The 16,348-nt window shown below is 41.2% G+C and overlaps 1 protein-coding gene across 1 annotated transcript in view; it reads left to right on the forward strand.

The window, feature by feature from the left end:
- The first annotated feature begins 3,392 nt into the window (after positions 1-3,392).
- Positions 3,393-16,348, forward strand: part of disp3 (dispatched RND transporter family member 3) — a 748,238-nt gene continuing 735,282 nt past the window's right edge. The window contains exons 1-2 of the mRNA XM_078559213.1: positions 3,393-4,025; positions 13,280-13,390. The gene's annotated coding sequence lies outside the window, so the exon portion shown is untranslated. The remainder of the gene's footprint in view (positions 4,026-13,279; positions 13,391-16,348) is intronic.

The raw sequence follows: 16,348 nt of genomic DNA on the forward strand, positions 1-16,348 counted from the left end.
CAAGCCTTCATTGCGAGAGAGCTTGAATACAGGAGCAAGGATGTCTTACTGCAGCTACACAGAGCCTTGGTGAGACTACACCTGGAGTACTGAGTGCAGTTTTGCTCTCCTTACCTAAGAAAGGATGTACTTACCATGGAGGGAGTGCAGCGACGATTCTCCAGGCTGATTCCTGGGATGGCAGGATTTTCAAATGAGGAGAGATTGGGTCAACTAGGCCTGTATTCACTGGAGTTTAGAAGAATGAGAGGGGATCTCACTGAAACGTATAAAATTCTGACATGGCTGGACAGACTGGATGCAGGGATGATGTTTCCTCTGGCTGGGGGTTCTAGAACAAGGGGTCACAGTCTCAGGTTAAGGGGTAGACCATTTAGGATTGAGATGAGGAGAAACTTCTTCACTCAGGGTGGTGAATCTATGGAATTCTCTACCACAGAAGGTAGAGGCCAAGTCACTGACTATATTTGAGAAAGAAATAGATTTCTGGACTCTAAAGGTGACAAGAGGTATGGGGAGAGAGCAGGAAGGATGTAATAGCTCTGAAGAGAGTGCAGAGGAGGTTTACAAGAATGTTGCCAGGGTTAGAAAAGTGTAGCTATGAGGAGAGATTGGATAGGTTGGGGTTATTTTGCTTAGAACAAAGAAGGCTGAGAGGTGACTTGATTGAGGTGTGCAAAATTATGAGGAGAATAGATAGTGGACAGGATAAAATTGTTTCTCTTGATGGAGAATTCTAGAACCAGGGGACATAGATTCAAGGTAAGTGGCAGAAGGTGTAGGGGGGACATGAGGAAGAACTTGTTTACGCAGAGGGTATTGTGTGTCTGGAATTTGCTGCCCAAGTTGGTGGTAGAGGCAGAAACTCTAAACTCTTTTAAAAAGTACCTGGATCTGCACCTAAAGTGCTGTAAACTGCAGGGCTATGGGCCGGGTGCAGGATGGTGGGATTAGAAAGGGCATCTGGGTGTCCACGGGCTGGCATGGACAAGATGGGCTGAATGGCCTCATTCTGTGCTGTAACTTTTCTATGGTTCTATGGAGTACAGCGTTGAGATAGAGGATCAGCTATGATCATATTGAATGGTGGAGCAGGCTTGAAGAAGGACTCCTATTTTCTATAACAAAAACAGAATTACCTGGAAAAACTCAGCAGGTCTGGCAGCATCGGTGGAGAAGAAAAGAGTTGACGTTTCAGGTCCACACGACCTTTCAACATATGTTTGTCTTATGCTCCCAGATCAGCTTGTTGATAGTGCAAGTGATGTTTTTGTATTTGTCTCAGAACCATCTGGAGATTGCTGCTGCTTCCTCTCTCTCCTTCTGCTGGTGTGCATAGTGGAATACCTAATTCCTGTAAAACTTCAATACTAATGTTGATGTTGGGTTGATGATTAAGCCCTGGGTTTCTGTGTTAAGCTAAGCTGTGCAGAAGGGGTTAAACTTAAGGACGAGTTAAATGCTGCAGAGTTGGGACCAACTAGGGGTAGTGGGTCTTAAATTCCACTTTAATCACAATGAACTGAACAATGAGAAAGATGTTGGATAACAATGTGCATGGGCACAGTCACATAATTGCCTTTGCTATCTGAGATTTTTACTTTGTTAATTGAATTATTCTTGCTGCTGTAAATCAGTGGAAATATCCCAATTATTACAAACTTTAATAGAATGTAGGTTCGCTGGTTACAGCATGCGTTTATTGCCCATGAGAAGCTGTTGGTGAGCCCTTTATTGAATACAACTGAATGGCTCGCTAGTCCATTTTAGGGGGCAGTTAACAGTCAACTATGTTGCTGTGGGTCTGGAGGCACATAATGGCCAGACCTGGTAAGGACGGCAGATTTCCTTTCCCTAACGAGTATTAGTGAACAAATAGGTTTTCGCGCACTCTCCAGTAGTTTCATGTCACCATTACTGGTACTAGCTTTTTATTTCAGATTTTATTTAACTGAATTTCAATCCCCAGCTGTCCTGGTGGAAATTAACCATTGGCTTTGGGCAACTAGCCCGGTAATAAGTTCTGACGAAGGATCATCGTTAACTTGAAACGTTAGCTCTTACTCTCCATAAATGCTGCCTGACTTGAGCATTTCAGGCATTTTCTGTTTTTATTCCAGGAACATAGTCACAATGTTATCATACCTCTAGTAACCATAATCCTTCACTTGCTCCATGCTGTAGCAGATCGCCATATACAAGAAGTAGAATTTACAACTCATTGTACATAAATGAAGCATTAGAAAACTTGCTTTTGTGTTTAACAATTGATTTAAAAAGTTTGTGTTCGTAACGACCCAGAAACAGAATATTAGTATCATCGATATAAACTGCAAAATAGCCAGTTAAAGCTAAGAATGTCCTGTAAACTCAACGATTAATCCCAGTTTTAAGGCATATTTAAAGGAGGAGCCAGAGATTGGGTTTGAAGGAGGTAATTAAAATAAAGTCTTGTAAACGCACTTCACAATTAACTACAGCTAAAATCAACAAAGCATATATGCACTTATGAAGCAAAACTACCTTGTACTGAGATTTTTTTTTCCCTCGGGTTAACTTTCTTTACTAATGGTGTATTTGCCCTTGGGGCATTCGCTTAGGTTCGTAGTGACAGCAATGCACAACATAATGGGCACATCATTCTGCCCTCTGCAGTTGCAATATTTCCATTGTCGCTGTTAAACCGTATTGCAAGTAATTTTACCACGTTAGTGACCAGAGGGAGTGCAATCATGTAATGATTAATGCCACTGCGGACAATTGGTAGTAAAACTATTTTCGTTTATTCGAAAGCAAACGTGAAAAGTTTTGTATTAATACTTTGTAGTGATGTTATAGTAGAATAAAGGGACTTGCTTGGGGAAAAAAATCCTCAGAACATTCCATTAAAGCTTTTATTTTTATAAAGGAAAAATAATTCCCACCAATGTTGTGTGAATAGAACAATGCACCGTGGAATACCCAAACCTAAAGCACACACAGACCTTCACAAACTATCAACCTAGGGGGAAATCTCATTTGCTCCTAAGAGCCATGCAGCTAAACTCTTTTAAAAAAAATAATTCCAGGTCATCTAGCTGTTGTGTGTAAGAAAATGACTAAAAAAAAGGTTTTTAAATTATTTAGTTATTCCCCGCCGTTTTTTTAAACAGAAAAAAACCCTGCTCCTGCCTCCACATTTTGTAGCTTTATGGATTAATCTTGATTTGCGTGCAGAATACATTCGCTTGCATTTATGAAAGTGTTATATTGCTCTTATTTTCAATAGCTCGTTTCTTCACCAGCACCCTGAGCATCGTTGCAGCCCTCTCACCACCTCATGCCCAAACTGTGTAAGAAACGGAAGAGCTGCCGGGAGATTAATAAATAGTAAGACCGCACCAACCTGATGAAATGCATGGGGTCGTCCGTCAGCATAGAGCACCAGTTAACAGAGTGTTTCACTCTTGCAGCGAGAGCTGGCTGCTCTTTGCAAACCAAGGCGGGCTTCAGAAGTCAAGCACGCACCCGCCCGAGGAGAGCCGGGTGGAGTGGAGACGGGTCGTCCGGCTGCTCCGAAGTGAGAGTTTACCTTTTGTGGCGGAGGTTTGGTGCGCGCCGGTGCCCCGCTAACCAAAACAAAAAGCGGAGCGTGGGCTGGGGCTGTGGGTTTTTTTTTTAGCTCGAGCTGTTGGATCCGCGTTGCAAACACAGCAGCCCGAGATCACCGGCTCCCATTCTGACAGTTAGGAACCGTTGGGCTCGCGATCCAAACAGAAATCACATCCCGGGCTCGCGCTCCAAAGCCGGCTCGCGCTCGGGGCTGCCGTTCCTTCCGCTCCAACTGTCACTGAAGCGCGAGCTCCAGGAGCTCTTCAGAAGCTCTGCCGAAAATTAAATCTTAATAACTTTTAACATCCACTGAAGTAGAAACACCTCAGTGCATTTTTTCAAATTCCGCTTACTTATTTACCATTTGACCATCTTTTTCCATTGAAGACTGTTCCCGTTGCTGCATCACGCGCGAGGAAAACGCATTCAAATTGGTAAGTAAGATTGTTTTAGTGTATAATCTGTGAACAAAGAGTGTATGCATGGAAATACATTCGTTTTGCTGAGGAGGTTCACCTTTCTGGAATAGCTCGTATTTTAAGTTAACTGATTTACGACCTAATGTGGAGGTGACAACTGTTTCTGTATTTAATCTTAATGTCTTAATCGAAGATTAACATTGTTTCCTTCCCTTCTCAAAGGTATGTATTAACGCCATAGATTTTCTGGAATAATGCATATCTGTCCTTAACTAGTCTCAGATTTATTGATGCTCACTGATTATTTTGATTTGTTGGCTATCTGTGGGGGGAAAAATTGAAGCTGCTGGGTTTATTTGACGATGTGTTTCCGTTTCGTTTTAGTACTGTTGGTAGAGGTTTAATCTTAGTAGGTATACAACACCATTTGCTTTAATACATATAAAACACACGCGCACACACACACAAGTAAATTACCTCTTTTGCAAACCTATAAGGTGGCCCCTCTTGTAAATGGTTTAAGCTATTATGGTGCTTTGAGTGCTAGTTTTGGGAAATCCAGGTGAGCAGTTACAGTATTTGTCAAGAGGGATAGGAGCAAAAGGTTTGAAACTGACTCACTCCCTTTTGGCGAGATTTTATTAGCCTTTCGCTCATAGTTTATACTGATGGTGTAGGTTTACTGTATTTAGGTTGTGTTATTGATTATTTTTCCCCATAACTTAATTTCCCAACCGCGACTCGTGTTTATTAAGTACTTTTAATGTAATAAAATGTCCCAAGGTACTTCACAGAAGTGTTAGAAAGCAAAATTTTACACCGTGCCACGTAAGTAGAAATTAACACAGATTAACAGAAGAGGGCTTGGTTAATGAGGTAGGTTCTAAGGAGGGTCTTAAAGGGGGAAGAGAGGTTGGGGTGAGGGGGAGAGGTTTAGGGAGGGAATTTTGGAGCTTAGGGCCTTGGCAGCTGAAAGCAGTGCCATGAATAATGGAGCGATTGAAATCTGGAAAACTCAAAAGGCCAAAATTAGAGGAGCAAGGAAATACTGGAGGGTTGTAGGGCTGAAGGAATTAGAGATGAGGAGATTTAGGTAAAATAAAGTGGTGGGGCAGACGATCTTGCAAATATGTTGTTTTCAATTTATGTGGTAAAATTCGTGTGTTTAAAAGTACAGAAGAAAAAAATAAAACAAGTTACTGGAAACAGAAGCTTTACTACTTTTATCCTTCAGTTTATAAAAAAATTGCCTCATGAGGTAATTAATATCTGAGGGCACTATATTGATACCTGAAGCTGCAATGTAATGGCAGGTTGCCTTGAGATTAAATCGTGGGACCAAGGAGTCTGCAGTTTTAATAAATGGTAAATCTGTACAAGGTATTCCTTGGGACTGAGCCAGTTCTTAAGATGGGTGCTGTAGGATGTTTTCCAGGAGTGTGGTGAATCTGTTCATTGAGCATGTGTTGATATATTCTTTTGTTTTTCTTCGCTCTCCTTTTCTACCTTCCCCTCCCTAAAGGCACTGGCATCTTGTTCAGATTCTGGCAGCCTGAAGTGGCCATTTTTCACATGTATCTTTTAATGTATGTTGACTGCCTATTTAGCCCCAAATGGCATCATGCTAAACATTTTCCAGCAGGAGTGACGAGATAGTAACCCTAGTTGTTTTTCCCTCTTGCACCAACTTTGGTCAGCAGACCAAAGTCACACACTATCTTAAAAACAAAAAGCTACTGCGGATGCTGGAAATCCAAAACAAAAACAGAATTACCTGGAAAAACTCAGCAAGTCTGGCAGCATCGGTGGAGAAGAAATCAGTTAACGTTTCGAGTCCTCATGTCCCTTCATGAAGGTTCATGAGGACTCGAAACGTTAACTGATTTCTTCTCCACCGATGCTGCCAGACTTGCTGAGTTTTTCCAGGTAATTCTGTTTTTGTTTCACACACTATCTTGATTGGAAACATGTCACCATTCCGTAATCAACACCGAGTCAAAATTCTGCAAGTTCCTACCTAATCAATGTAGTAATACCTTCACTACACACACCATACTGATTCAAGAAGGCAGCTCACCACCATCCTCTCAAGGGCAGCAAGTGAAGAGGACATTCAATAGAGCACACACCTCCACCACACTTGCATTAACTCAGGGAAAAGCTGCGCAATTGCAATAATATTGAGGCTTTTCCCTGGGTCAATCTGCAGTCAATTTCACAATGTTTGTTTACACAAGTTGTGGTTTCAATGGTTTATGATTTGTGGTTTCTGAAATTTCAAAGGGCTTTGATGATTGTCACTTTTATTAGCTTGCAGTCCAGACTTTTTTTTCAAACATCGGAGAAAGTTCTCAATGAATTACTTTTTTTTCAAAGCATTTTTTATACATACTACTATACACTGCACTATAGGGTTCAGTGGTTCTAGAAAGTGTACAGTGGATCAATGGACATGGAAGTGCCAAATCTTGGCATGGGGCAATGAAGGGCTATAGGGGTGGGTGGAAGGACAGAGCTTGCATAGGGGACATGAGGGGGCCTAGGAGTGGGTGGGATGCATGAGGCAGCATGGATGGGGCATGGGTATTTGGAGGGTGAAGGGGGAACAAAGGGTGAGAGATGGAGGGCCTTTGTGTTATTTTAGCTAGGACAAAATCCCAAGGCACTTAGGTGGGCTTTTTAAACACCCTGCCTCCATACCTAGCCCCTGTGGCTGCCTCGCACTTTTTTGTGGATCAGCTGGCCCAACTCCAGCCACATCTGCCCCCAGCAATAAAGATCCCGCCTTTGAGGGCACTTTCTCCCTAGCCGCGAATTTTTCCAACTTCTCCCTCCCCGCCTCAAGAATGAAAATCCAGGCCCCTATGCCAATTGGAATCCCTGCTCCCTTGCGCTTTCCCGCCTCCACTCCCTTTGCCAGCACTTGCCCTCCTGGTCCCAGTGAGACCATATACTTGACTGAATGTTCTGACTTAGCATCTCCTCTTCAGTACTGCATACATTCCCAGCAATGGCCACTACTCCCATTGGCATTGCTTGGGATGATAGCTGGGAGCCATTTGATTGTCCGGCAGCTCTTGGAGGCAAGACTTCCTTTCTGGGGTGGATGTGCCAGTTTAAGCCAATTAAAAGCCCAACAGCCATTAAATAACTTGGGGCAAGCAGATCAACAGCAGGTGGACTTATCCCTTGACTTTTCTGCCCCTGCACAAAATGCAACTCCTGTAGAGGAACAGAGGGACCTTGGAGTGCATGTCCACAGGACTCTGTAGATAGCAGGATAGTTAGAAGTGATTAAGAAGGCACGTGGGATACTTTTCCTTTATTTGAGGCGAAGAATATAAAAGCAAGGAAGCTAGAACTGTATAAAACACTAGTTAGAGCACAGCTAGAGTACTGTTCTAGTTCTGGCCATTGCACTACAGGAAGGATGTGGTCACTCCAGAGAGGGTTCAGATGATATTTATGAGGATTTTGCCGGGAATGGAGAATTTTCGCTATGAAGAAAGGTTGGATAGGCTGGGATTGTTTTCTTTGGAACAGAGGAAGCTGAGGGGATATTTAATTGAAGTATATGAAATCATGAGGGGACTAGATAGAGTAGATAGGAAAGGCCTATTCCCCTTAGCAGTGAAGTCAATAACTAAGGGGCATAGATTTAAAATAATTTGCAGAAGGATTTGAGGGGAATTGCAGGGAAATATTTTCACCCAGAAGATGGGGGGAGTCTGGAACTCACTCTGAGGCAGAAATCTTCATTGCAATTAAGAATACTTAGCTATACACCTGAAATGCTGTAACCTACAAAGCTATGGGCCAAGAGCTGGAAAGTGGGATTAGCTGCACGAAGAATTGGGAGAGACAGATAGTGCTAATGTAAGAAATAGTAAGGTATTAGGTGTGGTCAGAATAAGAGAAATGCATTAAAGGCCTAAATTGGGTATACTGTGCATGTATGTGAATGCACAGAGTGTAGTAAGGAAGGTTGATGAGCTGCAGGCATAGGTAGCCACGTGGGAATACGATATTGTGGCGATGACAAGAGACCTAGATTTTTTTTTAAAAAAGGACAGGACTCGGTACTAAATATTCCTGAATACAAGATGTTCAAGAATGATGGGGAAGGAAAGAAAGGAGGATGGATGGTAATATTAATGAAGGTGCTGGGGACGGAGGATGCCTTAGAGGGGTCAAGGACAGAATCTAATTGGTTAGAGCTAAGAGAACAAAAAAATGCCATTACACTACTGGATGTATTCACTAGATCACCAACTAGCAGAAAAGATATAAAGAAACAAATTTGCAAGAAAATTGCACAGCAGTGCAAAAACTCTACTGGCTGGGATAGTATAAGTGTAAAGTGCAGAGAGGGGGAAGAGTTTGTGAAGTGTATTCAGGATTTTTAAAAATATCAGTATGCTTCCTGTCCAATGAGAAAGGAGGCATTACTGGAACTGTGCCGTACCACCTGTCCCTCGTGGAAAAATTTATGCAGAAAAACACCTTTGACCACAAGTCCATCAGGCAGTGGTCAGCACGTAACGTCCTAGAGGCCCTGAGGGAAAAGGAGAGGGTGGACCCTGTGGGATGGTTCCCCGAGCAGACTGTCAAAGTCATTTGGCAGAATGCCTCATTGCCAGAACTTTCCAACAAGCACCAAGACGTGGCTTGGCTGGTGGTGAGAAAGGCCCTCCCCGTCAGATCCTTCCTACACGCCAGGAGTCTCACCCCCTCTGCACGTTGCCCTCGAGGTGGCTGTGGTGGGGAAGAGACCGTTGTTCACCTCCTTGTGGATTGTGCCTTTGCAAAGAAAGTCTGGAGAGAGATGCAGTGGTTGCTGTCGAGGTTCATCCTGAGCAGTTCTGTGACACAGGACTCTGTGCTCTACGGGCTGTTCCCAGGGACACACACCGAGACAAACATCAACTGCAGCTGGAGGATCATCAACTTGGTGAAAGACGCGCTTTGGTCTGCCCGAAACTTGTTGGTCTTCCAGCACAAAGAGTTGTCCCCGACCGATTGTTGCGGACTGGCACAATCCAAAGTCCAGGACTACGTGCTGAGGGACGCACTAAAGCTTGGGGCAGCTGCCGCAAAGGCGCAATGGGGAAGGGTCGCTGTCTAAGACCTTTCTGCCACAGCGCACCGAGAGACTGGGAACTGTTTAGAGCCCCTCGGGCTGTACAGCTCAAAATGAAAGGCTGTAAATGATTGTAATATTGTTTGTACTGATGGACCTGGTGATACATTTTGTAAAAGTTTAACCTGGATTGTACCCTTGTAATGGTGTTTTTGAAATGGTTTGGAATGTGATTGAAGATATTTTATGAATAAAGTATATTTTTGCCAAAAAAAAAAGCATTACTGGAACTGGTTCTAGGGAATGAGATGGGACAAATGGATGATGTCAGGAGGGGAACATTTAGTGCCCAAGATGATAGTATTGTAAGGTTTAGGTTAGCTATGAAAAGAAAACAAGGATAAATCCAGAATAAAAATAATTAACTGGGGCAGGCCAATTTCAGTGAGGTGAGAACGGATCTGACTCAAGAAAATTGGAATCAACAGACAAAACTGTAACTGAACAATAGCTGCCTTTAAAGAGCAGACAGTTTGGAGACAGTCAAGGTACAATGCAACGAGTGGGAAAGGTTGGACAAATAAATCCAGAGCCCCTTGGATGATGAAAGAGATGGACAGTAAGATGAAGCAGAAAAGGGGCATGCATGATGGGATAATACAAGTGAGAACCAAATTAAATATAGAAAGTTTAGAAGGGAAGTGGAAAAAGAAACAAAAGAAGCAAAGTGTATGAGAAGAGGCTAGAAGCCAACATAGGAATGTGGAACAAAAACAGAATTACCTGGAAAAACTCAGCAGGTCTGGCAGCATCGGCGGAGAAGAAAAGAGTTGACATTTCGAGTCCTCATGACCCTTCAACAGAACTGAGTAATATTAGGAGAGGGGTGAAATATAAGCTGGTTTGAGGTGGGGGGTGGGGGGGTGGGTTGGGGGAGAGAAGTTGTTGGGGGGGGTGGTTGTAGGGACAGGCAAGCAGTGATAGGAGCAGATAATCAAAAAATGTCACAGACAAAGGAACAAAGGGGTGTTGAAGATATTATCTAAACGAATGTGCTAATTAAGAATGGATGGCAGGACACTCAAGGTACAGCTCTAGTGGGAGTGGAGTGGAAAGACTAACAGGGCATTAAAGGTATTGATTTAAAAATAATGGAAATAGGTGGGAAAGGAAAAATCTATATAAATTTTTGAAAAAAAACAAAAGGGAGGGGGAAGAAACGGAAAGGGGGTGGGGATGGAGGAGGGAGTTCAAGATCTAAAGTTGTTGAATTCAATATTCAGTCCAGAAGGCCTTCCAATAATTTATATAGATTTTTCTTTTCCCACCTATTTCCATTATTTTTAAATCTATACCTTTAATGCCCTGTTAGTCTTTCCACTCCACTCCCACTAGAGCTGTACCTTGAGTGTCCTGCCATCCATTCTTAATTAGCACATTCATTTAGACAATATCACCACCTTCAACACCTCTTTGTTCCTTTGTCCGTGACATCTTTTGATTAACTGCTCCTATCACTGCTTGTTTGTCCCTACAACTACCACCCCCACAACTTCTGTCCCCCCACCACCCCCCCACACCCCACCTTAAACCAGCTTATATTTCACCCCTCTCCTAATATTACTCAGTTCTGTTGAAGGATCATGAGGACTCGAAACGTCAACTCTTCTTCTCCGCCGATGCTGCCAGACCTGCTGAGTTTTTCCAGGTAATTCTGTTTTTGTTTTGGATTTCCAGCATCCGCAGTTTTTTGTTTTTATAGGAATGTAGGAGCAGGCCATGCAGCCCATCGAGCTTGCTCTGCCATTCAATATGATCATGGCTGATCATCCACTTCAATGCCTTTTTCCCACACTACCCCCATGTCCCTTTACTTATTTGGTATTCCGAAATCTGTCAATCTCTACTTTAAACGCACTCAATGACTGAGCTTCCACAGCCCTCAGGTAAAAGAGAACTCAGAAGACTCCTATAGGCATAAATAGTAAAAGGATGATAAAGGAGGAATAGGGCCGATTAGGGACCATAAAGAGGATTTGCACGTGAAGGCGGGGGTAGGGCTAAGGTACTAAATGGGTACTTCGTATCAGTTGAAGTCCATGGAATAAGAGGGACAATGGCAGCACGAGTACAAAGTTGGCTGAGTGACAAGAAACGGTAAGTAGTGAATGGTTGCCTTTGGACTGGAGGAAGGTATATAGTGGGGTTCCACAGGGGTTGGTATAAGGACCACTGTTTTTCTTGATTTTTATTGATGATCTAGACTTGAGTGTGCAGAACACAATTTCAAAATTTGCAAATGACACAAAACTGCGAGGAGGATGGTGATAGACTTTAAGAGGACATAGACAGGCTGCTGGAATGGGTCGACACATGGCAGATTAAATTTAATGCAGGGAAATATGAAGTAAGAACATAGGAGGAGCGTAGACGATAAGGCTGCTCAAGCCTGCTCTGCTATTCATTATGATCATAGCTGATCTTCAGCTTCAACTCCACTTTCACTTCCACTGTCCGTATCCCATGATTTCCTGAAACACCAAAATCTTAGCTTTAAGTATATTCAACAAGGTAATACATTTTGGTAGGAAGAACAAGGAAAGGTAAAATAAAGGATACAATTCTAAAGGGGGTGCAAGAGCAGAGGAACCTGAGGTATTTGCACAAATTGTTGAAGGTGGCAGGGCAGGTTGAGTTAATAATGCATGCTGGATCCTGAGCTTTATAAATATAGGCATAGAGTACAAAAGTAAGGAACTTATGGTGAATCTTAAAAACTTTTTAGTTAGGCCTCAACTGGAGTATTGCATCCAATTCTGAGCAACACACTTTAGGAAGAATGTGAAAGCATTGGAGAGGGTACAGAAGGTTACGAGAATTTTACCGAGAATGAGACACTTCAGTTACGTTGATAAATATGTGAAGCTGGGGCTGTTCTTAGCAAAGAGATGATTGAGAGGCAATTTGATAGAGATGTTCAAAATCATGAGGGGTCTTGAGCAAATAATTGGGGAGAAACTGGAATCATGTGAAATCATAGAATGGTTACACCAAAGGAGGAGGCCATTCAGACCATTGTGTCTTGTGCCAGTTCTCTGTGACAGCACTAGTCCCACTTCCCGGCCTTTTCCCCATAGACCTGCAAACCTTTCTTTTCTAATATTTACCCAATTCCCTTTTGAAAGCCATGATTGAATGTGCCTCCACCATTCTCTCAGGCAATGCATTCCAGATTCTAACCATTTGCTGTGTTTAAAAAGTTTTTCCTTACGTCACCTCTGATTCTTTGGTCAATCACCTTAAATTGGTGTCCTCTGGTTTTTGACCTGTCTGCCAAAGGGCACAGTTTCTCCCCAACTGTTTGCTCAAGACCCCTCATGATTTTGAACATCTCTATCAAATTTCCTCTCAATTATCTCTTTGCTAAGAACAGCCCCAGCTTCACAAATTTATCAATGTAACTGAAGTGTCTCATTCTTGGTACAATTCTCGTAATCTTCTGTACCCTCTCCAATGCTTTCACATTCTTCCTAAAGTGCGTTGCTCAGAATTGGACACGATGCTCCAGTTGAGGCCTAAGTAAAAAGTTTTAGAGGTTCACTGTAAGTCCCTTGCTTTTGTACTCTATGCCTCTATTTATAAAGCTCAGGATTCAGCATTCATTATTAACTGCTTTCTCAACTTGCCCTGCCACCTTCAATGATTTGTGCAAATACCCTCAGATTCCTCTGCTCTTGCACCCCCTTTAGAATTGTATCCTTTATTTCACCTTTCCTTGTTCTTCCTACCAAAATGAATTACCTTTTGAATATACTTAAAGCTAAGATTTTGGTGTCTCAGGAAATCAAGGGATATGGACAGTGGAAGTGAAAGTGGAGTTGAAGCTGAAGATCAGCAATGATCATAATGAATAGCAGAGCAGGCTTGACCAGCCTTATCGTCTACTCTCCTCCTATGTTCTTAATTCATACTTTTTTGCATTAAATTTCATCTGCCATATGTCCACCCATAGGCCAGGTAACATTTTTTGGCTGACATGATGAACCAAATATATTCTTGTGCCATAAATTTTCTATCTTTCTGCTTCAAATTCTCAATTTGCTGTGATATTTTTCCCTCTTTCCATCTCTTTTTAGGTGACTGTGTCTCTGGATTTATAACACAAATTGTTTGTTTTTGTGTTCTCCAGAGATCATCTGTTGAATCCAGTTGGGGTGATGCTGAAATGTCATGTGATGATTGCCAATTAGAGTTCCAATTTAAGCTGTGATCATTGTGGGGGAGTAACTGCTTAATCAAGGTACAAATTCAGTTCAGTTGTGCTCCTAGGTCAACTTGTTCAATCCCTTGTTAGATTAAACTTTTGTACCAGCTTTTGGTATGTGTCAGGGAAATAATGTGAAATAGTTGCTGAGCCTAAAAGTACAGGGAAATAACGTGAAATAGTTGCTGAACCTAAAAGTACAGCCAAAACTGGGTTATGATAGTTGAACCTGGAGGGTTAATGATGTCATCAATGGATGTTGATTCTGGTCCCTTGCATAGATTGACTTGTTCCCAATATTCAATGTGGGTAGTTAAATTTTGAAAAGGTAGCCAGGTGCTTTTCATGATTCTGAATATTTCAAAGGGAAAATTTGTGTTGCTGAGTCTCTAATCTCAGAATACCTGCTTGTGAACCAATAGTTTTTAAATCAGAGTAAATTGCTAGATGGTGAGTTATGTTTTTATTCCATAAGCTGTCTCTGAAGTCGGGACTCCTGAGGATTTCTAAGACTGCTTAAAGCAAATTGTTCTAAACACACGACAGCTGTAACTGTTTCACAACAGTTGATGATCCCATGATTATGCTGTTTGTACATACAATAAATATGCCAGGGTGTTTGCTGTTTTGTTGGCCTTTGCTAAATATATAGATGTTAGGTGAGATTAGAAGATTAAACTAACCTGTAATATCCCCACTGTCAAATAACTTTTTCTCCCCTACTTTCAGGGTCACATTGATAATGGCTACGTGGGTGTGGTGTTACCTGTGGAAGTACATGTGCTGAGGAATTGCGAAGGAAAATAGTTTAAAAGCCACTTGGGGAAGTCTCTAGAATGTAGCTGGCACCTGAGGAATTGGACCAGGGCACAAATCAGTTAGTTTGGAAAGGAAGGGGGACTGTTTTAGAACATTTAACAAAGAAGTGGTGGCAAAGACCTGCTGAATTGCAAACTATAGTTGTACAACACATTCAGATTTCCTGTTTAAATTGAACCTTGCCCAACCTAGCTGGATATTTGCCCTGGGTTGTAGATGTGGAATATTATAGCTAAGTTGTAGTTAAAGCAGTGCTGTTTTATTTAAATCATTTAGATTCCCTTTGAGTGGTCCTGAATGTGTTTTACACATCTAGTTCATCTCCCTTGCCAAATAACAACAATTTAGTAAACATTCTTTTGATTAAAAACAGAAACTCTCATTCTGTAATTCACAAATAATATTAGAAATGTGTAGTTAGCAAGATTTTTATCCTCTAAATATTGTATGTCTTGTTTGTGGTGTCCATAAATAAGAAACATAGTATATTTGAAATTTTGAGCTTCCAATCCATTTCTGGTGTATAGAAATCTTTAGATTTGTAGTAATTAGTGTTGTCTGTTAATTGAGCTTTTCAGTTTCCAATCCATTTCTGGTATATAGAAATCTCTAGATTTGTAGTAATTACTGTTGTCTGTTAATTGAGCTTTTCAATGTCCCTTTTCTAAAATCAATTTTTGGACAGTTTATTTATACACTGTGGCTCATGGAGAAGACCAGGTTGTTGAAACAACACTGAGGTGGTGAGGCTGCAGTGAATATCTGGTTTGAATAGTAACCACCTTGAGGAGTGAAGTTTGTCAGTGATTGTGCGTTGATTTATTCGCATTCAAAAGGAAGTCACTTTGATGCAAAGAAGGAAATACATTTTCACCCCATAACTTACCTGGAGTTGAGCATTACAACGAACCCATTTGTGCCACATTATATTGCAAAATAATACATCTTAAATTTAGTTTTGACACCTGATGGCTTGACATGTATGTCATTTTCCATTTATTAATGATACGGAAATTTAATTCAAATTTTTACAATATTGGTAGTTTTAAAAATTGCCATTTGACCTGCTTTGTGGCAGAACATTAAGATTAGAGTTTTTAGCATGAGTTATCATATATGCTTTATGACATGCTCAAGTGCGTATGTCCACAAAGAAACAAGTGCTGAAATAAATAACAATTGTAAATGGAGGCTAATTATGTAAATTAGGAATTAATTTAGATAGCTTCCAAAAATCAGTGACCTGTAGAAAAAATATTTTGTGTATAATGAACTTTGTGGTTAGCATGTCATAAAATGTGTTTATGGATTAATGCCAAGGATTGGTGTGATGTGAATTTTCAAATGATATATGTGCTTAATATATACTAAAGCTGGTGGCAATACAAACCTTTTGAAAGTGCAGATTTAGAATTGTTGAGTGAGATATATTTGGGCTGAGCTATGTGAAACTTGAAGAATGCCACCTGCAGCATTTCTTTTTAACAATCAAACAACTACAAGAAATTATCAATGCCATCTCTTTATTTCAGTTAATCTTTATTTTGCTTTAAACAACTGGAGTGCTGATGGTATCATCATGGAATGGGTGGATGTTGTGACTTAATACATCCCTGTGCGGATGTTGAATTAGACACAGCTGAAGTACCTTGGGTTTACGATTGTATGTCTCCTGATAGTAATTAAGTTTAATTATAGTAAATATCTACATTAGTTTCTCCCACTGATGCTATCAATGTTAAACTGCAAATATTTCTATGTGAAACAAATGAGAATCGACAGAAAAGTTCAGTTCACCTTACCATTTAACATGAGGTGTCAGCTGTGGCTCAGTTCATAGCACCCTCGCCTTTGAATCAGAAGGTTGTGGGTTCATGTTCCACTCCCGGAAAAACAAGAACTGTGAATGTACTCGAAAGAGTTACATGCGATCTGTTGATAACTCGAAAGAGTTACCATTTAACATGCCCTTTAAGGGCTTTTGCTGACTTTTTCAACTTTCTTCCCTGTCCAATGCAGTTTTGAATACTTGCAGTATGCATATAAACTGAGGAGTATAAACACAGTCAAGGTCCAGCTGGGCTGAATGACCTTACTGTGTAATTCTATATGTGCTGTGAAATTAGTTGTGTAAGTTAAGTGCAAAATGATGTTCCAGTTTGGCCTTATCACAAA

This window comes from Cetorhinus maximus, chromosome 15, assembly GCF_964194155.1.
Source record: "Cetorhinus maximus chromosome 15, sCetMax3.hap1.1, whole genome shotgun sequence".
In the NCBI taxonomy this organism is placed as follows: domain Eukaryota; kingdom Metazoa; phylum Chordata; class Chondrichthyes; order Lamniformes; family Cetorhinidae; genus Cetorhinus; species Cetorhinus maximus.